Source organism: Neomonachus schauinslandi, chromosome 2 (genome assembly GCF_002201575.2).
Source record: "Neomonachus schauinslandi chromosome 2, ASM220157v2, whole genome shotgun sequence".
Lineage (NCBI taxonomy): Eukaryota > Metazoa > Chordata > Mammalia > Carnivora > Phocidae > Neomonachus > Neomonachus schauinslandi.
Window position 1 is genome coordinate 33,993,558 of NC_058404.1, and position 24,248 is coordinate 34,017,805.

Sequence of the window (24,248 nt, forward strand, 5' to 3'; positions counted from 1 at the left end):
CTTTAGGGAAAAAAAAAAAAAACAGTAATTGGCAGTGTGCAATTGTTATAATTAAAAGCCTCTTTGACTAGAACAAAGTTTATTCCTGTTGAAACTCAGAAGAGGAAAAGTGGCTACGAGTTTCACCTGAGAAATGTCCACAGGTTCCAACTTGCCTTTCTCCTCCGCTCTATTCTGACAGTCACAGGAAGCCCAAAACCCCTTTGACACTCACCACAATGATGACAGATCCTCCCTGAAGACTCTACAGCCACAAACAAATGCATCGTTCTCCTTGTCAACCCACTATTGAAAGGTGATGCACAGCCGAGCTGCCATTGGCCTCATTTGTTAGTGTTAGCAAGTGCGAGGCTGAAGCTCATTATCCTGAGAAAAGCGAAAGCCAAGAACAAGTTCCTGAAATCAGGCTGCAGGATCAGGGGGCCTGTCAGCAAGCCTCAAGTATGAATGTGCCACCCCAGCTGGTGACTGAGGCCTGTTCATCCCTCCCCGCCCTCCTGCCCCTTCCCACTTTCAGCAGTCCATCTCTAGAAAGTGCCATCATAGGCTGTTTTTGATCCAGATGATGGATATTCAGTTTTTCAGTCCAGTTTTCTTTCCATCCTACATACTGCCCTCCCATGCAGCAAGGTGACCCAGTGGCTATGACTTTTAGGAGCGCTTTGGACCTGTGACCTTCTCAGGCAGAAGTGGCCACTCCTTCATTTGATCCCTGTACAGCCAGGCCTTACCCATTTCAGCATCATACACATGATGACATCTGCAGTGTGCACTGGTAGTTCACTTATGTGTCAACCACTCTTTATTAGACTTTGAACTCCTTGAAGACAGGGGCTTTGAGGACAGGTGTGGGCCAGTGAGGAGCATGGGCTTTGGCCTGGGTTCTACCATATGCTCAAGGTCAATGCTTGAACCTTCCCAATACTCAATGTCCCCACCTACACAATGAGGGAAAGAACTGGGGAATGTTATGGACTGAATTGTGTTCCCCCAAAATTCATATGTTGAAGTTCTAACCCTTAGTACTTTAGAATGTGACTGTATCTTCAAAGAGTAATTAAGGTTAAATGAGGTCATTAGTGTAGTGTCCTTATATGAAGAGGAGATTAGGACACAGACATGCATAGAGGGGAGCTTATGTGAAGATATAGGGAGAAGAAGCGGGCCATCTACAAGCCAAGGACAAAGGCTTCAGAGGAATCCAGCCCTGCCACCACCTTGTCTTAGTCTGTTCATGCCGCTATATAAAAAAAGAAAATGTCATAAACCAGGTAGGATATAAACAACAGAAATTTATTTTGCATAGTCCCGGAGGCTAGAAATCTAAGATCAGGGTGCCAACATGATTGGGTGAGAGCCCTCTTCTGGGCAGCAGACTTCTTTTGTCCTCACGTGGTGGAAAGGATAGGGATCTCCCTGGAACCTTTTATAAGACCACTAATCCCGATCATGAGGGCTCCACCCTCCTGACCTAACACCTCCCAAAAGTCCCACCTCCTAACACCATCACCTTAGGGGTTAGAATTTCAACATATGAATTTTGAGGAGCAGGGGAGACACAAACATTCAGACCATACCACATTTTGATCTTAGAATTCTAGCCTTCAGAATTAAAAAAAATAATAACTTTCTATTGTTTAAGCCACCCAAACTGTGGTACTTTGTATGGCAGCTGAGATACTGTGATTTATAAGAAATATATATTTGGTCAGATGACCAAAATGTATCTCTCATATATATTTATTGTTCATCCACAATTCCTGGCTCACAGCTCCCAAACCCTTGGAATTTCCTAAGCAATAAGAGCAATGGGAGCATCTTTTGTTATAATATTTGGTTTCTCGTCCTTGGTTTCTGAACTCTTCAGAGCCATAAAGGTGAAATTGGTGTCTTGTTATTCATTACAAGCCCCTTTCCACCACAACTGGGTTTATCTTAATGAGGTGACTTTGGGAAAGTACTCGAGGATGGGGCTTGTTGCCAGGGGAATCAACCATGAGTAGAGGGTTGGAATGGTCAGTCACACCTCCTGATTTCAATAAATAGGAGAATGGCTGGAGGTTGAGTTCAATCACCAACGGCCAATGATTTAATCAATTATGTCTATGTAATGAAGCTTCCATAAAAACCCAAAAGCAGGTGGTTCAGAGAGCTTGCAGGTTAGGAAACCAGAATACTTCCATGTGCCACCGTGCCAGGCCCCAAGCTCCACAAGGACAGAAGTTCTTTTGTTCAAGACATCACCCTATGTGTCTTTTCACCTGTTGGCTGCTGATTTGTATCCTTTAATATCCTTTGTAATAAACCAGTAATGTAGTTAGTAAATGGGTTTCCTGAGTTTTGTGAGCTGCTCTAGCAAATTAATTAAACACAAGGAAAGGGTCATGGGAACCTCTGATTTGTAGCCAGTTGGTCAGAAGCACAGATAACAAGCTGGGCTTGCAAGTGGCATCTGAACTAGGAGCAGTCTTGTGGGCATCTGATGCTGTCTCTAGGTAGACAGTGTCAGAATTGAGTTAATTATAGGACACACAGCTGTTGTCCTGAGCATGGCGTTGTTGTATGTGTGGAGAGAACCCCTCTTCCACACATTGGAATTGGGTCCAGAATCCAAAATAGCAGCCCCTAGCAAACTAATACAAGGAATTCTGAGCTTGAGTTCTCTTAGCCCCTTTGAGAAGGTTCTGGAAGCTAAGGACTTTCTGGGAAAATGTGCAAACACACAGAAGTTTACAAACCATTCAGGGCCTCAGTGAGCTACCTATGGATTCTTACTGTCCTGAGGCCTTCTGGAAGCTTGGGTGATGACTTGATTTTTCATGAGGCAGAAAGAAAAAGGGAATAAAATCTTCAGATGATAATGAGACATTTCTGTGGAGATAAGCTTTTAGGAAGAGTTAAAATCTGGGAAGGAAGGAAGCTACTCTGACTTCAACTCACGTTGCCTGAGAGTAACTTTAGTCCGTTGTCTTAGCAGGAAAAAAAAATTAATCCTTGGATTTTTAAAAATATCTTTGCAGATATCAGAATACCCCACCCCCCTCAGAGCATTCTCCTTACTCTTCCAACTTTGCTTGAAAACACAAATAAATGAGCCAAACTTAATATGCTATGATATTCAGGAAAAATTCCCTTTTCTACCCATATGTAAAGGGTGAAAGCACTTGGCCATCTTACTTTATCTAAAGGGAAATGGTGTGTGGTGGGCAAGGAACAGAGTGACCCAGCTTCTAGATCTAAAATGTTTAGCGTGTTCCATCACAGAACCTTCATGAAAAACTACAGGCTCCGAGTTTAGCTAGAAAATTCCTACACTTGGCATGTTACCCTTATCCTTCCCACACTGGTCACCCAGCCATAGCCCACAACTTAACATCACCACTAGGACTGGACATTTCTGGTTGTAAGATTCCCTGCACACTGTCTTTCTTGTACCCCCTCCATTTCCCCATTCTGTAAAATCAGCAGGTTGTAAAGATCTCTATGGTCCCTTCCAACCAGAAAAATTCTATGATTTTATGATTCTCTGAATCCCAGTGCTGTGGTAGCTCTAATTTCAGGCTTGTCTTTAATTCTTTGCTTTGCTTCACAGAGCAGGAGAATAGCTTATGTTGCAAAATGCGACCCGGAGAGTAGCGCCCCAGAGACCAGGAACAGGGTGAAAGCAGGCGCAGCTAATGCGGAGCACAGCAGCCTGACGGGGTGGGGGAGGAGAGGGGGAGCTTGTGTGTGGGTTGTAGAAAGCCTTGCTTGGCAATTTGGCTATGCTGATAATTACAGGGCAGGAGAAGTTGGGAGTGAAGAGATGGTGATGGACATTTTGGTTAAGAAAGCTGTTCTAGGGTAACTTGGCTCTGTTGGAGAACTAGGAGAGCTGGCAGAGCCAAGGATAAACCTTGAAGTGAGTTTTAGGAGATAATCTATATGTCATGTGCGCATTGTTTTGTTTTTTATTGTTGTTGGTTTTTTGTTTTTTGTTGTTGTTTTTTTTTTAATAATACTGGAAGGAAGTTTTCCTTGACATGAAATGGAAGGTCACTGACTTACCCCTTAATTTAGTGTAGCAGGTTTTCTCCAATGATTCTATCAGACAGAACTCAGGATAAGTAATACATAATTTAAAGAACTTCTATAAGACTTAAATTAGATAAAATAGGGAAATGCAATTTGGGAGTTGTCCTATGTTAATCCAGTGAGGCACATGTATAGCAGAAGAAGCACTGTCTCTATAAACAAAACAAAACAAAACAAAAAGAACTGTCTTAGATCTAACTTTGCACTTGGCACTTACTGAGACCTTGTAACTAACCCTCACACTTTCCCCCATTTTAAAGCAGAATAGAGGGGCACCTGGGTGGCTCAGTCACTAAGCTTCTGCCTTCAGCTCAGGTCATGGTCCCAGGGTCCTGGGATCGAGCCCTGCATCGGGCTCCCTGCTTGGCGGGAAGCCCGCTTCACCCTCTCCCACTCCCCCTGCTTGTGTTCCCTCTCTCACTGTTTCTCTATCAAATAAGTAAATAAACTCTTTTAAAAAAATGAAAAAAAATAAAGCAGAATAGAAATTATAATTGTCATAACAATTACAGGATGAATTGATGATGCTGATAATAATAATAATAATAATAATAATAAATTTCCTTTCAAAAGGAGAAGGAACTACATTCTCCAGCACCTTCAGCTTTATTCTTGACCCTGGAGGATTTTTTTTCCTTGAAGTTACCTCTCCATGGAGTTGGCTGGATGCTACAAATCGCACCCTCAGATGTCAAAGTTCTGAACCAAACTCTATTGCAGCCTTTAAAATTGTCCAGTGAAGGATCGCTCACCCTGGTCCACTAAGGAATTCATTTATCATTTTTTAATGTCTCCAGAGGGCATCAGAAAAATGGTGAAACAAACTGATCAGTCTTTTATCAGGCTACCATAAAAATGATTTCAATTGTAGCATAGGTGTAAGTACGATATTTGTAAGTGTTATGGTCATATGTAAATACATGTTGTAGAGACACAGTGGGTATCTTGGGTGATGGAATTATGGATGAATTTTGGCTTCATATATATTTTTTTTCTAAGTTTTCTTCAATGAGTATGTATTTTTCTTTTGAATTATAAAAAACAAGATCAAAATTGTCCCTAGCAGTTGTTGAGTTAGGCCAGCATCTTGTCCAAGGATATAGGCTTTTCTCTCAATTACAATTATGTCTCTTTTTTAACTGATAGGCTTCAGTGGCCCTTTAATCCAAAGGAGAGTCTTTTCCTGAGGTGTCCATTTCCTTAAAGATATCTGGGAGCTGCCAATTGAGAGAGCCACTCACTTCTTCCAGAACCCATAATAGTTTTATATCTCCCCTTCCTTTACAGATCCTTAACCAAAGGGTAGGAAGCCTATTTTATGTCAAAGTGAAATCAGCAACAAAATCAGAAGTGCTTGGAGTAGGTAGAGAGTGGAATTGACTCAGGGTTGGGGTTTTGCCAGGTTAATATTATGAAGGGAGAGAAGGCAAGGGCATCGAGGGTGTATACAAGACTGTAATTGTAGTCATGGACCATGGAATCTAAGCTGGTAAGAATAAGATGAGGTTATTGTGGGTGGTGGGCTATAAAGAATAGTGGGGAAAAAAGCACTGGGGTCAGTAAATTGGCAAGCCTCATTAACCTGAAGATTTATTAGAGTTAAGTTGCTTAGTGGAAATGAGCAGAAATGGTAGGAAGTAGTGATCAAAGGGTGGGACAATGGAAGTCAAGATTGGGGCATAGTACTATCATTGATAATGATAAAGACTAAGCCATGACCAAGGGAGTGTGTGGCAAAAATGGAGTAGAGATGCATCCATACTGAGAAGGATGTTAAGGAATGGAGAGCCAGGGTTTTAGATAGATTTTTCATACCTTAATGTTGAAGTCACCAAGAATGAAAACAAGAGTAGTGGGGAAGGGGACCCACCATGGTGGGGGAGGGGCAGGGAGGAAGCAGTGCTAAGTCTTCAGGAATGAAAATGGGAACCCCAGGAGCACAGTTTGTAACTGAATGGAGGATGGTGTTTGCTTCGAAGAGCAAGTAAAAACAAAAGCCTGGAAGCTGCAAAGGTGGGGAGGTGGGCAGTAGTCCACCCCAAGGCTCCAGTGAGAGGAAAAAAACAGTTCCTACTTATGAGCACAGCAGGGATCAGTGTCCTATGGGCAGCCAGTCTTCAGCTAGAACAGGAAATTGAAGAAATCAGAGAAGAGTCTGAACATATACCAGTTTCCTGATAACAAGCACACTAGGAAAGGATTTGAAGGGATTGAGAAGGGTGAAAGTGTGTTAGAGGATAAATTGAGGCATATTAAACATTTTTAAGAGTTTATCTGAGCAAAAATCAATTTGAATTGGGCAATGCCAAAGTGGAAATGGTTAGGCGTGCTCCAAAGACAGGAAGTAAGGGAAAGATTTTATAATGAAGATGTGGAAGCAAAACAAGGAAATGATTTGATTGGTTTTAACCTAAGCATTTGCCTTATTTGGAAAAGTCTGGTTGGCTGTTTGTGATTGATTGTTTGTTCTTAGGTTTTGATTTCTCGAAGGCATTTCAGGCTTAGGTTTTGGTTTGCTCATGTGTGCTTCTAAGGCATGAAATCTACCTCAGTCTAATGGCTTTGTTGTTTAATTAAACAAGTGGATTAATGTACAGAGCCCTATGGGATGAGAGTCTTGGTGTCAAGGGAGGCTTAGGAGCTTTGTGGAGAATGAGATACAGAGGAACTTTGAACAGAACTGCCGGTCCCTTATGGTCAGCTGAATAGATTTTTCTTGGTGTTGATCTCTCTGGAAGACTGAAGGGAAGAGATGGGACAATGTCAAGGGGTGAGAGGATGAGTAGGAGAAAAACACATGGCACTCTCTTTATCACTGCTATGGATTGTTTCAAAGTCTGGGTGAGGGTCATGGGGAAGACTGGTGTTCTTTGGAAGGGACCTGCAATGATGTAAGGGCAAAGTATTTGCATCTTCCCCATTAAGAAAAAAGTTAAAAAGACTCAAGAACAAGAAGATCACATGTATGCGTGCGCACACCGGCAAACAAATTGAAAAACGAACAGCTGATTGAAGAAGCTTGCCTCATGCCTAATTTCTTAACCTTCCCACAGCAGGCAGGGGAAAACAAAAAGCCCCACAACCCAGGCAGCTAATGGCTTTTTTTTTTTAATTGCACACTTCCTGGTGATTTTATTTATTCTTCAGGTTAAGAAAAGTATAGGAAATAGAAAAAGGAAGAGGTCCACAATAATGCCCAGTTCAGCTTCAAGGGGAAATAGGACCCCTGACTATTAGCAGAGGAGGTCCATGCATGTTCAATTCTTCCTGAAAGCCAGCCCTGTTTTCTGTTGCCTCATGTCAGACACATGAGTGATTTATTGTTTCCAACGTCTCTTAGTTGTAATAAAGTTTTCAGCAGCTCTTTTTAGCTGCTTCAACCTCTGCTCCTGCACACATACACATACACACACACAGACTTCACTTTGTTCTTTTTTCACATAATGTCAACTCATAAAGCTTTCATCAAGTCAACCAGGTGGAAAAATCCTCTTGCTGAAAGAAGCATTCACTCAGGGTGGTGGAGGCAAGCCATTGGGCAGAAGAGGGGAGTGGTTGACAAGGTAGGGAAGAGAAGAAAGTGTGCTGCTGGGAAGGTTTAGGTGAGGGGAAGTGAGTGTAAGCTTCCCAGGGGTATACACTCGTGATGAAAGTTCTCCTCACCTTTGCATCCCCACCCGTCAACATTCACAGAAGCTGACAAATCTGTCATTACAGGAATGAGGGATAGAATTCAAAATATACATATTCAAAGAAGTAGAGCTTTGGACCTAATACCCAATGCTGATATGAGGGCTTAGGCAAAGTCAGATCTTCCTCCCTGTGTTACAGGCCAGCATCTTGTGAGGAGGTTGGTTTCTGCTTCTTTCTCATCCCCTAGTTTCCATCTCCAGCTCTGCTACACCCTGCCATGATCATCCCAACCACTGGACCCCATCTTGCCCCCTAGGGCTTTCTCAGCCCACTCAGTATCAGCCATTATGTACCCTAGAGCCATATGAGAAGGAAAAGCATTGCTAGAATTATAATGTATTTGGAGAATGAAAGGCCTGGAGTGATGAAGAATACAAGGTAAGGCAGAGTAAGATTTATGATGTCATTGTGGTTTAGGATTCGCAGAAAGGTTGAGTATGGCCAGAGCCCATATTTCCTGGTTCTCCTCACAAGAGGTTAATTTGACAGACACTTCCTGAATTCCTAGGGTCCAGATGAAAGCCCATGATAAATTGAGGATTTCCAGAGATCCTGTGAAACACCTGGATACTAAACTTGTTCTTGCAGAGATCAGAGAAAACTTCAGTCTGAATTCTGATATTTTCCTCCCTTACTTATGATACTTGATAAGAACATAGAACACCTACTGCTCTGTAGCAAATTAACTTTTTCCCAGAGCCATGTTGTAAACTGGAGAACAAGAAGCAGCAACATAGAAACAAGGGAACACCAAGGGAGACACAGCTGCATCCGTGGACTTAGCAACTGTGTTCTCCCTCCCCCCTCCTCAACTCCAATACCCAAAGTCTGAGTTTCCAAAAAAATAATGTGCTGATCTGGACAAATACTGTTACTACTTTAACAGTATTTTCTCCTTTCCTTTGATTTTCAGCATTTTGAATATAACATATGGTTATTTTTGCTTATTTTGATTTGGTATTTATCCCACTTGGAGTTCACTGAGCTTCTTGATCTATAAAGTTATGTCTTTCACCAAACTGGGCAAATTTTGACCATTATTTCTTAAAATATTTTTTCTCCTCCATTATCTCTCTCCTCTTCTTTTGGCAACTCACTTTTTTTTTTTTTAAGATTTTATTTATTTGCGAGAGAGAGAATGAGAGACAGAGAACATGAGAGGGAGGAGGGTCAGAGGGAGAAGCAGACTCCCTGCTGAGCAGGGAGCCCGATGTGGGACTCAATCCCGGGACTCCAGGATCATGACCTGAGCCGAAGGCAGTCGCTTAACCAACTGAGCCACCCAGGCGCCCGGCAACTCACTTTTGTGAGACATTTTGATACTGTGTTGGTTCACATATCACCAATTTTCTGTTGAGTGGGGATTATTTTGTTATTGGCTATTTTTTTTAAATTTATTTTGAAAGAGAGAGCATGAGTGAAGGCAGAGGCAGAGGGAGAGAAAGAATCTCAAGCAGACTACATGCTGAGCACAGAACCCAATGTGGGGCTTGATCTCATGACCATGAGATCACGACCTGAGCCGAAATCGACTCAGATGCTTAACCGACTGAGACACCCAGGCACCCCTGTTTTGTTTTGTTTTTGCTCTCTTATTCAGATTGGATATTTCCTATTTCTCTGTCTTTAACTTTACCGACACCATCTCCAATTTGTTGTTAAGTCTCACCAGTAGACTTTTTTCTTCTAAAAAATGTGTATTATGTTGTGTCTGATATATACAAAGAATATATGTCATAAATAACATTAAAGTACTAATGCACACAAACAAAGTGAACATCATGAACTGACCACTCAAGAATTAGAACATTACTAAGACTGCTGCCTCGAATTCTGTGCTCCTTTCTTTCCCAGCATCCCTGCCCAAGAGGCAACTGTTATCCTTAATTGCATGCTGATGGTTATCTAACATTATTTTCAGTGCATCTTTATCACATATATGTTCTCCAAACAGTATATTGTTGGCTTCTCCTTGTTTTTGAACTTTATAAAAATGGTTACAAATTCTAGGTAATCTATGATTTTAGTTTTTCACTCTAAGATTCATCCATTGTCTTGTGTGCAGCTCTAGTTTATTCATTTCTCTTGATACAATATCCTGTTGTAGGACAAGAATTAATTGTGATGGACATTTAGACCATCTCTAGTTATGTAGTTTTTGGGGGATAGGTATTATAGTTTTTTTGAAGTATAATTGAAGCACAATGTTACATTAGTTTCAGGTGTACGACATGATTCAATAACTCTATATACTATGCTTATACTATGCTGTGCTCACCACAAGTGTAACTACCATCTGTCATCATACAATACTCTAAGAATTTATTTTTAACATCTGTAAATTTCATTGAGAACATATTGCTCTTATGGCCCTATAACTCATCATCTGCCTTCAGGGAGGATACAGTCCATTTAGACAAACAAGTCTTAACCATAACAGATAAGCAGCAGCATGCAACAACATAAATAAATATTGACTAAGTTATATGATAATAAATACTGAACAGGAAGAGGTCTTAAAAGGCTGAGATGCTTCAGGAAGTCTTCCAAGAGGGAGTAAAAATTGAGCTGACCTTGAAGGAGGGAGAAAGAAAGAAAGAAAGAAAGAAAGAAAGAAAGAAAGAAAGAAAGAAAGAAAGAAAGAAAGAAAGAAAGAAAGAAAGAGATTTTTTTTAAATGAAAGAATTTTGGGAATAAGGAAATAAATATGTGAACAAAAATAACAGTTTGATTTAGGAACAATAAGTAGACCAGTTTGGCTAAAACAGAGAGTTCAAATAGAGAAATAATGAGCTATTATGTTGGACCAGATGGTAGAAGACCAGGACTCCAAAGCAAAGTTATTTGGATTCCAATCTCTTATGAGTAGTAGAACTAAAATCCATTAAATGGGTTACATGGTGAGCTCAGGACAAGATACAATGGAAATAACCTCTGGTTCTACTTTTGGCTGTGTTCTGACATGACAACTGTAAAATACCAAGAATAGCCTTTAGTTGAGGGTGCGGTCTGTACCTGAAGCATGTAGACTTCCTTAACGTCAAGTTTTGGTGGAAGAGGTGGTCTTAGAAAGCAAATAGGAACCAGTGTGAAACTACCAAGAAAGCAACTTCCTTTCCCTCACCCTCATTCTCTTAAGTCTACTTTTATCATGTTTCTAAAAGGTAAGAAAAAGATGATCCTTCCCAAAACGGACAGGTTGGAAATAAGGTAAGGAGATAATCAAAGCATAAGCTCTGTAAGATCAAAGTTTTACACCTCCATTGAGGTTCAACAGCCAAGGGCTTACATGGTGTCTGACAACTAGTGGACACTGAACAAGTATGGGCATATGTATGAAGATGAACGGACTAGACCATACAAGCTAATTGCACGTTATTCTTTATGCTGTCTTCCCCAATCCTCTTCTTTTTTTTTTATATGGTTATTCAAAAATATTTGGTCTATGAGTTTAGGCTTAAGCATTAATTAAAAGTGAGCAGTGGTGGTGAGAGTAGAAATTAGTGATAAATTCTCAAGGAGAAAATAAATCTCCAGAGTCAAAAATTTTGTCAAACATGGAGTCTGGGTTTCCTTGGTTTCCTTGCATTAAGGAAGCTGAAAAAATTCCTTAATGGATGATTCACATTTCTTTTAGTTTATATTTACACCAACCCTGTGAATGTGGTATCATCCTTTGCACAATAAAGATAAGGAGAATGAGACCCAGGGAGGTTAAATACCTCACCCAAAAATACACAGCTAGGAGCCAAAGCCAGCATTTAAAACCAGATACCTCTCAACTAGCCTACCAGTTAGAACTAGAGACTTGGGCTCACAGGCTTGGCACAGAGTCCTGTTAATGATAGAGTCTTCAAATGAAGGGAAATTCACCCTAGAGAGGGATGGAGGGAGAAATGGGCTAATGACAGAGCTCCACAATGGGGCAGACTTGGAGTTAAGGATGAGACTAATAATATCAAAATGCTTCTTCTTGAAACAATCCACAATCAAAAAAATCAAAGAGTAGAGTCTGGCTAAACAAATAAAATTTAGGCCAAGTCTTCTAGAATCATCTCAATTACCAGAACTTCCTATAGGCAAAACTAAGACTATAAAGAGATCCTCCACTGTCATGATAATAAAATTACCATGTCCACCCTCTTGGAAATACTACATTTCCTATTATTTCTTTCTCCTCTTCCCCATTACTCCAAATTAAAACTAAGTTAAGGCTAAAACTCAGTTTTAGAAAATCACTGAAGACCCAGAACTCATCTCGCCTTGATTTATCTGACTGAAATAGATCCATTGAGGGACCAGGCAACTGAATTTGGTCCTAGTTTCCTCTTATTTAATTAACTCATTCAACAAAATTTATTGAAGACTTACTATGTCCCAAACAGTTTTTATAGGTATGCAGGACAGAAGACACAATCCTTACCCTCAAGGAGCCCATAGTACAATTACATGATCTAAAAAAGTGACTTAAATGTCCTCAGGCTCAATTTGTTCTTCTGTTAATCAGACAGAACAATCCTCCACCTTTTTTGAGAAACCAAATATTCCCATCGGTGTCAAGGCAACCTGTACTGCATTGCAAAATGAAAAGTAACCTATGAGGAAATTATTTTTACCTTTTATACACTTTTTCATTTAACAGTCAATAAGTTAAACCTAAACTCTGTGATGAATTAGGCAATTTTCTGCCAAATGCTCTGCATTCCTGTGGGACAACTAGCAGAGTAATATGAAATCACCTCCTCTTCTTAAGGATTGGGGAAGTAGAAGTACAAGAAGTGGTATTATCTTGCAGATTCAGTAAACAGTGTTTAAAGTTACATTTGTCTGTCAGTAACAGGGACCCAGAAAACAGTAATTCAAATAAGGTAGAAGTTTATTTCTCTGTCATGTAAGAGAAGTTGGAGATAGATAAGTCCAAGAGTGATATATATAGTAGTTCCAAAGTCATCTGGACGGAATCAAGCTCCTTCCTACTTATAGTTCCTCCAAAACCCTGGATATAGTCTTTGTCCACTTGGTCTAAGACAGTTGTCATGATTCCAGCCATCACATTCATTTCCAAGTAGCAGGGTAGATAAAGAGAGTTGGAAAAGCATGCCTCTACATGACCAATCCACTTGCCCCCCATTGGCGAAAACAGAGATGGCCATTCTTAGCTGCAAGATGCCAGGAAACGTAGTCTTTAGTCAGGGGACAATGTCCCTAGCTAAAAGTCAAATTTACTTTGAGAAATTAAGTAAATTAGAGGGCCAATTAAAACAAATATTTGGAAGGTAACTAGCAGTCTCTACTGCAGGAAGCATCAGAAAGACCATTAATAAATATTCATTGACATTTCCTTCAGGCAGGCTTCCTTTCCTGAGAGTTACCATCTTCTGCCTAGGATAAACCCAATTCCTAGCCAGTGGTTTTCAGACTTTAACAGGCATCTGAGTCACCTGGAAGACTTATTAAGACACAGGCTGCTGAGACCCAGCCCCAGAATTTTTTATTCAGTTAGTCTGAAGTGGGCCAGATAATTTGCATTTTAATAAGTTCCCAGGTGATGCTGCTGCTGCTGCTGCTGCTGCTAGTCTGGAAACCATGCTTGAGAATTACCACTCTAGGCAAATGTACAAATCGGGAACAAATGGAAAAAGGGGGAAAGCAAGAAATAATGAATATTAATTATGGAATAAGCAATAGAGAGAAGTGATAAATAATAAGAACAGTAAGCCATGAAGATGGGAACACTATGCGTCAGCACCTCTAACCCACCTACTGAGCCTCAGAAGGGAACTAGTGTTCCAGGACACTCGAGCACATAACATAACCTAGATGCTATTGCTCAAGAGATCCTGGGTATAATTGTGCCTTGACCTGTTCAACCTGTCTATTGAGCAGAGGCCACACTTTCTTGCCCCAAATTGTTGAAATCTGATTTCTTCCTTATTTCTGATGCATCATCTTAAGCCCCATTGGAATTGTGGGCCTATGACCTTCCTAGGATGTTTGACTCAAGTCTCTCCTGGAAGGGTAGAATGCTAACACTGAAACAATCATCATCAGCTTCCCCCCGCCCCCAGAGTATCATGGAACCAGTAACCTGGGAGCTCCTACTTTCCTTGTCATCTCTCGAGAGCCTCCTAAATGTGACCATTTCCATTTGAGGGGCTGCCAGGTATACTAAGTCAGAAATTTCTAGCTACTCATCAGGAAGGACAACAACATTCTCTTATTGGGTGGAGTATCTTAACACCATCACTGGGGACTTGTTTTTCTACTTGTTTTGCATATTTTCTTCCCCAGAACATAATTTTACTCATGGCTACATACACATACATTTGATGAGACCTTACTTTGCACATGCTATTTGCATGCTCCCATTATTCATATATCCTCTCTTCTCTAGCCAGTGTGAGCACCTGAAGCCTCAGCATAGTTCCTGACATCTAGGCAATCTGTTAAGTGTTGAATGTTTGACACTGAGCCTGGGTTTTTCTCATGCTGTTTGTCAGTGGGGCTTTTGGGTTCTCTGCTGGCTGTCCTGTTAGAAGCTCCAGGCTATACTTCCACATTTGAGCCCAACCAGTCTGTGGTCTCATTCACTCCTTCCCTCATCTGAGAAAAGATAGTGCTCAAAACACTGGACATAGAGGCGCCTGTGTGGCTCAGTCAGTTAAGCATCCAACTCTTGGTTTCGGCTCAGGTCATGATCTCAGGATCATGAGACAGAGCCCAATGACAGGCTTTGTGCTCAGTGGAGAGTCTGTTTGAGATTCTCTCTCCCTCTCCCTCTGCCACTCCCACTTGTGCGCTCTCTCTCTGTGTCTCTAAAATAAATAAATAAATCTTAAACAAAGAAACAAAACACTGGGCATACAACTTCTGAAAGAGTGCCAAACCCTAATGCAGGCCTTTGACAGGACAGACAGAGATAAGAAGGGCAGAATGTAAATCCCTAAAGATTTTCTGTGCAGGAGAAATAGCAAGTGCCTGCCTGCTACCAAAGAGACCCCAAAGGTAGCAGCAGCAATCCAAGGATTAATCCTGACCCATGGGGTTAGTGAGTGTTCCATGAGAAGTTGGTTTACCCAGTTGTTCTGTGTATGTGTATGTGTATGTATCTCTGCGTGTGTGTATGTGTTGCAAATAGAATATAGAATTAGATTCACCAGCTTGATTCCCTCTGTGACTGATCTTGCTATGAATCATCAGGTCCCTCACAGTGCCACCACGTTGAAAACCCCCTTAGAAATGATTTATTGAGAGATCTTTGAATGAGGTATAGGAAATCAGGAAAGGATTAATACTCTAATTGCCTTTTCCTTATTCTTCTCTGTTACTCTGCTTGGCATGAGAAACCTGAAGCTCAGCCAGAAAGCAAAAACATATGAGGTTTTAAAGTCACCCATACCTCAGGTGCCAAGCTGTCTATGGAAAATAAAATTGATCTGTTGGAAAGACATGATGGGGCCTAGGAAGATAGTTCCCTGAGCTCTGTTCATCTGCCCTAATCAGCTGCATTTTTTTTTAGTCTCATTTAACTTTTCTTGCCACAGGGAAAAATGAGTGAGAACAATAAAAAGCAAAGGAATGATGAAGGGATAGAAGAAATTAAGGGGCTCCTGAGTGAATAGGTAATTTGATTCACTGTTTACATTGCTGGTAGAGATATTTAGACAGTTGACCTGTGGATGACCCTTTAAATTGAGATTTCAGAGAAAATTTTAAAACCAAATAAACTTGAGAGTAATGAAGACTATTTTGTAGACTCTAAACTAATCCAGGTGGTTAGACTAGGAAGGGTTGGGCAGGGGGTCATTACTGGGGAGGAATCTGAAAAGACAGTTTTCTTTTACCTGCTCAAAAGCTATTTGTCATGAGGAACCAAGAATTTATTGCAGTCTATTATGTGCAAAGCATTAGGTTGGGCAATTAAAATATAGCTGGGAGAAAGTATAGAGCATCCAGGAAAATATTATGTCTTCGTACGTTCCAGGCACACACAATAATAATAATGTAAAATGTTAGAGGGGGAGAAATAAACACAAGATGTGGTATTCAAGAAAGATTTCATATAGTAGGTGAGACTCTGTTAGGGTCTTGTGTGATATGTGAAACTCGAATAGGCAGAAGGGAGGTGGTTGTTATTCCAGGAAAAGGAAAAGGCACGAGATTAGGTAAGAGAAGAGAGAAGGCACTAGAGATTACTGTGTTAATAGCTGCTTAGCAAAATAATGAGCAGAATCCCATGGAGAATTTTTGGCAAAGATGGTAATGTAAATGAAGGTTCACAAAACCCCCTCCTATATACTGCCCAAAAAAACCAAAAAGAAGCAAATTAGGGAAAAATACTTTATTAACTGCTGCACTGAGGAAATGATCCCTACTTTATATTACGAAGCCCTGAGAAATATGTGTTAGATACAATCTGGTCCAAATTGAAATGAGTCATCAGAGGCTGACAACCCACCCCCACTTCCCAAGAGATCTATGAAGTGTTGTGGAAAGATGAAGAAATTCTATATAATAATTTTTTAAAGACTCTAATCCCCAATTTATTAAAACGAAGATTGAACTAACTAGCCATAGGCAAAAAAAAAAAAAGTAAACACCCTGCTCTGATTATCTTTTCTGACTGAGGTCAAATGTACCCTGTAAACCCAGCAGTTAGGTTAGAAGATTGCAGTCATGCCACATGTTTTTCTCTCTAACATGACTCCTAGGCTAATTCTGCAACACAGACAAACCTTCCTAATATGGAGACACAGAGTTTGAAGCAGAAACTGCCCTGGGACAGTTGTTTGGCCACTACAGACTAAATTTGCACATCAAGCTCTTTAGCTGCCCGTGGTCTGATCTCTCTCCCACAGACTACTGAACAGCTGAACCTAACATTTCAATCCATCATACAGGACTTCAGACAAAATTTAAAGGGAAGGTCAAAGTGAAGTACAAGTAAACTGAAAATGGAAACAAGAAAAACTCACATCATTTGGGCAAATAGCAAGGCCAGAAAGAATTTCGTGACATTAACAAATGACAACCAGGAAAGTAAGTCAAATAAGCAAACACATGTAAGACCCATGTAAAAATCCTGCAATGATAAATGCACATCCCAAAATGAAAATGAATAGAAGTCATAAACTTTAAATGAAATATATCCTCCAGAATGAAATTTAATAAAAAGATGTAAGAAAAATATAGACTGCATCATATGTTCAAGGAAATTAAAATAAACTATGTAACAAATTAAAAGAGAGGGATAATCAGCAGCCTGAGTTTTTGAAAGAGAGAGTTACTAGAAATAATAACATAGAATATGATAATACCATTGCATTTACATGGCATAAGATCCAGGAAAGGTAAGAATTAATAAAACAGCAATGGAATCAGAGATATGGAAGGTAAGCCTGCTAAGACAAACAAACAAGCAAGCAAACAAAAACAAAAAACCACCTAAACTATAGAGGAAAATCATAAAACACTAAAAAAAAATAGTAATATATATGGAGAATAGACAGAAAATAATCATGCAAGTGATAAATGAGCTTGAAGAAGAAATGGGACAAAGACATAACAGAAGAAAACATTCCTAGAGTTCATGAAGATTTCAATCTACAGACTGAAAGAATTTACCACAATTTACTGAAATTATCAATAAGCTTCAAGACATAGCCTAAAGAATCTTTTGCATTTCAAAAATAAAAAAAGAATGCTACGAGGAGACAGGCAAAAATAACTTATAAAGGAAAACAATCAGACTGACCTCAAAGCAAAACCTCAAAAACAAAATATTCCAGAAGGAGATGGCACAATATCTGTAGAGTTTTAAAGGGGTGGAAGAATGGAAACCAAGAATTTTTACATGTAGCCAAATTTCTATTCATGTGTTTTGACAAAAACTCAAAGACTAAAGTATAGCATAGCACTTCCTGAAAAACCTTCTTGAGGATAGAGTCTAACCAACTAAGAGATTAATCAAAATCAAGAGGTCATAAATAAAGAATATTTGGGAAAAGCTAATGTTGGACACCTAACATATGGAAACACAGAGTTGGGCCCAAGTAATTTTGCTAAGTCTGTTGAAGGAAAAGATCATAGGTATCTAATTCTTCAAAGACAAGATATGCAGTAGAGAAAGTAAGAACTAGAATATAATTTAATAATTTAATGTAGTAATAATAATTTTGCTAAGAGAACCACACAGGAATATAACAACAAAATCCAGGCAGTGAAGTCTAAATGACCTAATGTCTATATCTTTAATAGGAAAAAAAATCAATGTTATTTACTTTCTCAATTTCATTAAGTGATAATTATAAGTTTTGGCACATTAGTTAAACACAGCATATATTCCCAACCAGAAGAAACAGCATACAGTTCTCAAAAAACCTACCCAACAAGGATCATGAAAATATAGCAAAAGATATACAGACAAGTGCAAACCATGGGCAACAGGAAAAAATATTTTTTAAATAGAAAGGATGGAAAGAAGGAGGGAAGGAAGGAAGGAAGGAAGGAAGGAGAGAAGGAAGAAGGATATAGCATAACATAAAAAAGAAAAACTATAACAAACATAAACATAAGATAACATAATAATTTCATATATGTATTTTATAATCCTAAATGTAAACTGATAACTTACCTATTCAAGGGAAAACTCCCAGATTGGGGTTAAAAAAGACGTAACTTCGGTCCACAAAAAACATGCCTAGAAACCAGGTACTCATTAAGGCCAAAACTGAAATGATGTGCAAATACATAGCTGATAAGTGAAAAGTGAAATAAAACCATGTACAACTAAAATAGAAGAAGCCAGAGGTTCAAGAGTTATGTCTTGCAAAGTGGAATTCAAAATTCAAGGATTAAATAGGACAAAGAGAGTCCTATTTTAATGATGAAGACATAATACACAATAAATGTGTATCGATCCTCTACCTGTATGCATCAAGAGAATAAAATTAAACTACATAAAATAAAAATCTGTTTAAAATGCAATGAAAATTTTACTGAAACTCACTGGGAGTAGGACACATTAATACTGTTTCACATCAAATATGAAAAGCCTTCGAAGTTTTCAACAGAATATGCCTATTCTGAATGATATCAATAAAGTTATGTATATTATTTCAAATTCTATATATCAAACTTCACATCTAATAATAAAAATATACCTACTTTTTATGTGAAATGCTACATTTTTTAAAAAGTTGATCATATAAAATGTGAAGAAAATTTAAATAAATGCCAAAGAACTCCACACTCTCTTTGACCATAAGGATCTAAGAAGAGAAATAAATAACAGGAGTACAAATAATTCACAAATTGAAATATTTTAACTCTAATAAAAATCTCAGGTCAAAGAGAATGTCAACATCTTAATTAAAACTTTAAACAACTTCACATTCAAACTTAGTAAATGCACACAAAATTGTACTCAAAGGAAGATTTATAGCCTGAAAGAACACCATCACTTAACAAAACCAATATAAATAATTAGTATTTTATTCAAAAAGTTGGAAGAATGAGTAAACAAATCTCAAGGAAATATATGAAATAAATTCACATGGATAAAACCAAAACTCAGTGAATTAGGGTTTTATAAAATCTATACAGCAAAATAGATGGATCTACTGACTTGTCTATCAAGAAATAAAAGAAGAAAACACATGTATATAATAGCAGAGAAGATAAAGGGGGGTATATTCACAGATTTCATGGTAATTAGAAGACTTTTTTAAAAACCTTTTGTTTGATATTACACTAGTAAAATTGAAAAATGGATGAAAATAAAGATTTTACTGAAAAATGTAAATTACACAAATTAGCTCAAAAAGTAAGAACATTTAAATTGATTAATAACCACTGGGGAGAAAAATCAAGAGTACTGCAAAAACAAAAATAACACACACACACGCCCTCAAAAAAAGACTGAGCTCAGATGGTTCCAAATGTGATTCATAGGAGCTCAGTAGTTTTTGAATGAAATAACTAATTCCGAAAAAAATGAGGATTCTTTCTAATGTTTTCCTGAGGCTGTAGCCCTGGGAATAGCCTGGACTCATGGCCAGCTAAATCAGAAATAAATTTTAAAACCTTTATTTTTCTAGGCAGCATCAGGAGCCAAGAGAAGGTGGACAGTTAAATAAAACATCAGTTCACACCTATTAAAAGCAGTAGAGGCAGGTTCCATGCCAAATTGGCTTGGAGAAATAAGGTGGCAGGTATGCTTTTAATGAAGATCATTTCTCCACCTTCCTGTTTTAATTTGATTTCCCTGGCAGAGTTGTGCTTCTCTAGCTTGGAGGAAATCTGCTTAACTACCACCATCTCACTCGGGAGCCAGACAGAACTGGATTCCTTCAACCCTGTTGCAGTTTGGCTTTTGACTTCCACGGGGATAACAGCCTTGCCTCCACCAAAGCTCTGGAGAGCGTCCAGCAGGAAAGGAGACAGGCCACACAATGTCAGTGGCAGAGGCTTTGCCCACTTTGAGCTAAATTATGAACTATATTCCTCTTCCCAGATTTGTGGCAGCTACATAGACTCTCTTTGTAAACTGCAAAGTGCCCCTCGAGCCAGGGGCACAGCTAAGGCCTACACCTTCTTTAGTTAAGAGCAGGTTGGGCTGCATCCTTAGCCTCTAGGGCTCTCCATATATAACCACCATTTCCTTATAGATTACATGAAAATTTCACATCCACTTCATTGCCTTCCAGGTAGGTTCAAAAGTATATCAGCTTGCAGATTGTCCCACAAGGCTATCAGCCTGCATTTTGTCCCACAAGGCTTTAATCCAGGCAGACAGTGTTTGCTGAGCATGTCCATATTTGTTTCCTATTGCGGGTGTAGCAAATTGCCACACACTTAATGACTTAAAACAACACACTTGTTTTTTATCTTACACTTCAGGAGGTCAGAAGTCCAAAATGGACCTTATGGACTGAAACTAAGGTGTCAGCAGAGCTGCATTCTTTCTGGGTCTAGAAAATCTGTTTCCTTGCCTTTCCTACCTTCTAGAGGCACCTGTATCCCTGGCTGCTAGCCTTTTTCTTCCATCTTTAAAGCTCTTCACTTCTACTTCTTAGTCACATCTTCTCTCCTGACTCCATCCCCTTGCCTCCCTCTTAGAAAGACCCTTGCGACTACATGGAGCCCACACAGATAAGCCAGGATAATCTCACCATCTCTAGATCTTTAACATAATCATATCCACAAAGACCCTCTGCCAAGTGAGGTAATATACCCAGCAGTTCCAGGGAAGAGAAGCAGGACATCAGAGGTGGCCACCCTTCTGTCTACTGCAGTGTCCTCAGTTGACAGCCCCCTTGGCCAATATAATCCAACCAGGTAATGCTGCCATAAAGTTGTCTGTGATGAAGATCCAGGGAAAGAACAAGAGGTGGAGCAAATACTAAGATGTCAGAGAAGAGAGAGGACGTCTTGTGTGGAACTGCTGAGATGAGCCATCACCGGAAGAAGGGCCAGTGAACTGAACTGAAGGATGATGAAGAAGTTTGCTTCCTTGGGTCTCAGATGGAGCTTGATGGACAGTAAGTCAGTTAAGGATATGAAATGCCAGCACTTCCATCGCATCCCCAGACATACAAACAACAAATAAATGGCTCTTGAGAGAGAAAGAAGTCAGAGATTATCTTTGGATCCATCCCCTTTACTCCCATCTACACTCTTCCTCAACCTCCAGAGAAATCGGTCTTTATCCCTCAGAATACACTGGAGATGATTGGGTCAGGGTATGCCCAAATGGAGCCTGTACTCCTTCTGGAAGAAGCCTCATCAATTCCTCTAATCCACAGGAAGAGGATGTGCTCTAGTTTCCTCAGTTAAAACTCAGGATCCCTTTCTTGCTGAAGCAATGTTCATAATGAATGTAAGTTACAGTTGGAAAGGACTTGACTGGAAAGGACTTCAGAAAGCATCCAGTCCAACCTTCCTCAAAAAGCCAGCTGGTAGGGCAAGGCTGGCTGCTCCCAGCTACACCAAAGTTCACGAAACCCCTATTCTGCCTTTACTCTCCTGGGTTTTTAAAAAAATATTTATTTTTAGTCTGGTTCAAGGCCATTTGAAATCTACCAATCATTCCACAAATATTTACTGGGCCAAGCACACTCTTATTCACAACTTTAAGAGGACATGGCCAAGGAGAATGTATTTCTCCCACTAATAAATTCAGGCAAGCTGAGCAAGTCCCTTAGTGAGTTGCCCTTCCCCCTATGCCCCAGTCTCACTGATGTGCTATTACACTGCTCCTCCTAATTGCTAATTGAGATTGTCAGTTCCCTCCTTGGTCATCATTTGATGACCCATGAAACTCTATATCCCATGAAATCTTATTTGCTTACCAACGCCTACATCTATTCAATCCTCAATCCCAGCTCACCACTTCGAAGTTTTTCATATCTAAGCTCAGAGTTCAGAATGAGAGTGGGCAATGAAAACTAATGTATACCTGAACCACAGCCTTCTCGCTATCAAGGACTCACATGCCAGAAGACCAAGAACCATGCTACTGCATATACAGAGAAGAAAAAGTTCAGCATGATCTCATGCTTGGAGAATGTTTCCATGGCCTCATGTAGCTTATAGTCCAGTTTAAGAGGTACAAATTACATAATCATGCAAATTAATACATATGGTAATTGGATATTTTCATAAGCGCTATGAATAAAACATGTGGTATGAGGTAGAAGAATAGGCAGGCAGCATGGTTTTTATTGGAGTATCTGGAATGGCCACACTGATAGTTGAGAAATGAATGTTGAATAGGGCTTGACCAAAAACAGACTGGGAGGAGAGGATCATTCCTGGCAGAAGGAGTCAGTGCATATGTAGGATCATATGGTAGGAAAGAACTTAGGTGTTTGAAGACCTGAACAAGGACCATTGTGATCCCAGTAATGCATCTGTCAACCCTCTCATATTTCCTCTCAGAGGAGAATTCATTTATGTTTCTCATCCCCATAGGGAAGATCTGTTCTCTGCAGAGTTCCAAATAAACAGACTGTTTGTATAAGCATATAACCGTTCCTTTTTCATAATCTGCTTTCCTGGTTCATAAACTCCATGGTCCCACGTGAACTTGCCTTCAGAGGCGAAAGGCTCTTATCCGTTAGCATGAAAGACAGAAAACCGCCATCAGTCCTAGTCCAGATCAAAGTTTCACCCCACTGCACTAGGGAATGAAACACCAATCCTCACTCAGATGGGGGTTTGCATCACTCTTCCCCTGGATGGTTCCCTTTATTTTCTGAAGGTTAGGGACTGTGGGACAGAGCACACGGGGAGAACTAGTTCAAGGGCAGAGTTAGCCAAAGCCAAGACAGGTAAGCCTCTAGGAGAGAAAGTGGAGGAGAAGGGGAAAAAAAGCTATTATCAGTTATGTGTAAGTCTCTTTCCACCTGTGTACCTCCTGGACAATTAAATCCTAGAGAGCTTGCATGTCCACTTTGATCCTCATATGGAGATCAAAGGGCCTAACAGTGGGAGTGAATAGGTAACTTATTCAAGTTCTTAGTTTGTAAATGATTATGATTTTGAACCCAGCCCTGTTTCCAAAGTTTTTGCTCTTTGGAAATTAAATCATTAAATACATTAAATACAGTGGATCCCATCCATACCAACTCATTATGCCCAAATCAGATTCATTTCTGCTCCCTGACAGTTCCTGGCATGGATACTCTCTTAAGGTGGGGAAAGCATATCAGGAAAGATGCTTCTGGGCTTTGGGAGGTTTATGCATCAGGGAGCTGTCAGGACTGGATGTTTAGGGAAAATTTTCCAACTTAATGTGGGGTTTCACTGATGAACATCCAGTGACTCTGATGCTTGAAGATAGGGGATGGAAGTTGTCAGACAGCAATCAAGGTCACTGGTTGAGCAGGCAAGCTCCACTTCCCACAGGAACAAGGGTTCAGTCATTTTGTCAACACACAGTGATGGTCCTATGTTCAGCAGGCCTCTGGGATGAGGTTCACCTGCAGACACTGCCTAGACCTTCACTCCAGTGGACAAGATGCTCCCAGGGAAACACAAGGTCTGGCTTTCACTGGCTTCAGAGAAAGGGATTTGTTATATACAGCCATGGGCAGAGCTGCACAGGCAGTGACCTGGGACCAATTGGGACCGACATCTGTATTTAGAATCAGGCATGTCCTTTTGGTTTCCTCACGCATAGGGCTCCATTTTCTAATCCAGGTGCCGCTGCTCAGATATTGTGAGGGATACCCCTCAGCAAAGAGCAGAAGAGTCGCATGCAGCAAAGGTACCTGCCCAGGAATGTGGGAAGAGGGCAAACCAAGAGTAGCACAGAGCTGGATCCATGAGCCCCATTCTGAAATGGTTGGGAAATCCTGAAGACTCCTCAGAGGATGAAGGCCATTTCATGTCAAATTTCTTTCTTTTCTCATCCTCCAAATTTGAAGAATAGATGTCCATTCTATCAGGCACTTTGTTTATACTTTGGAACATTCTGT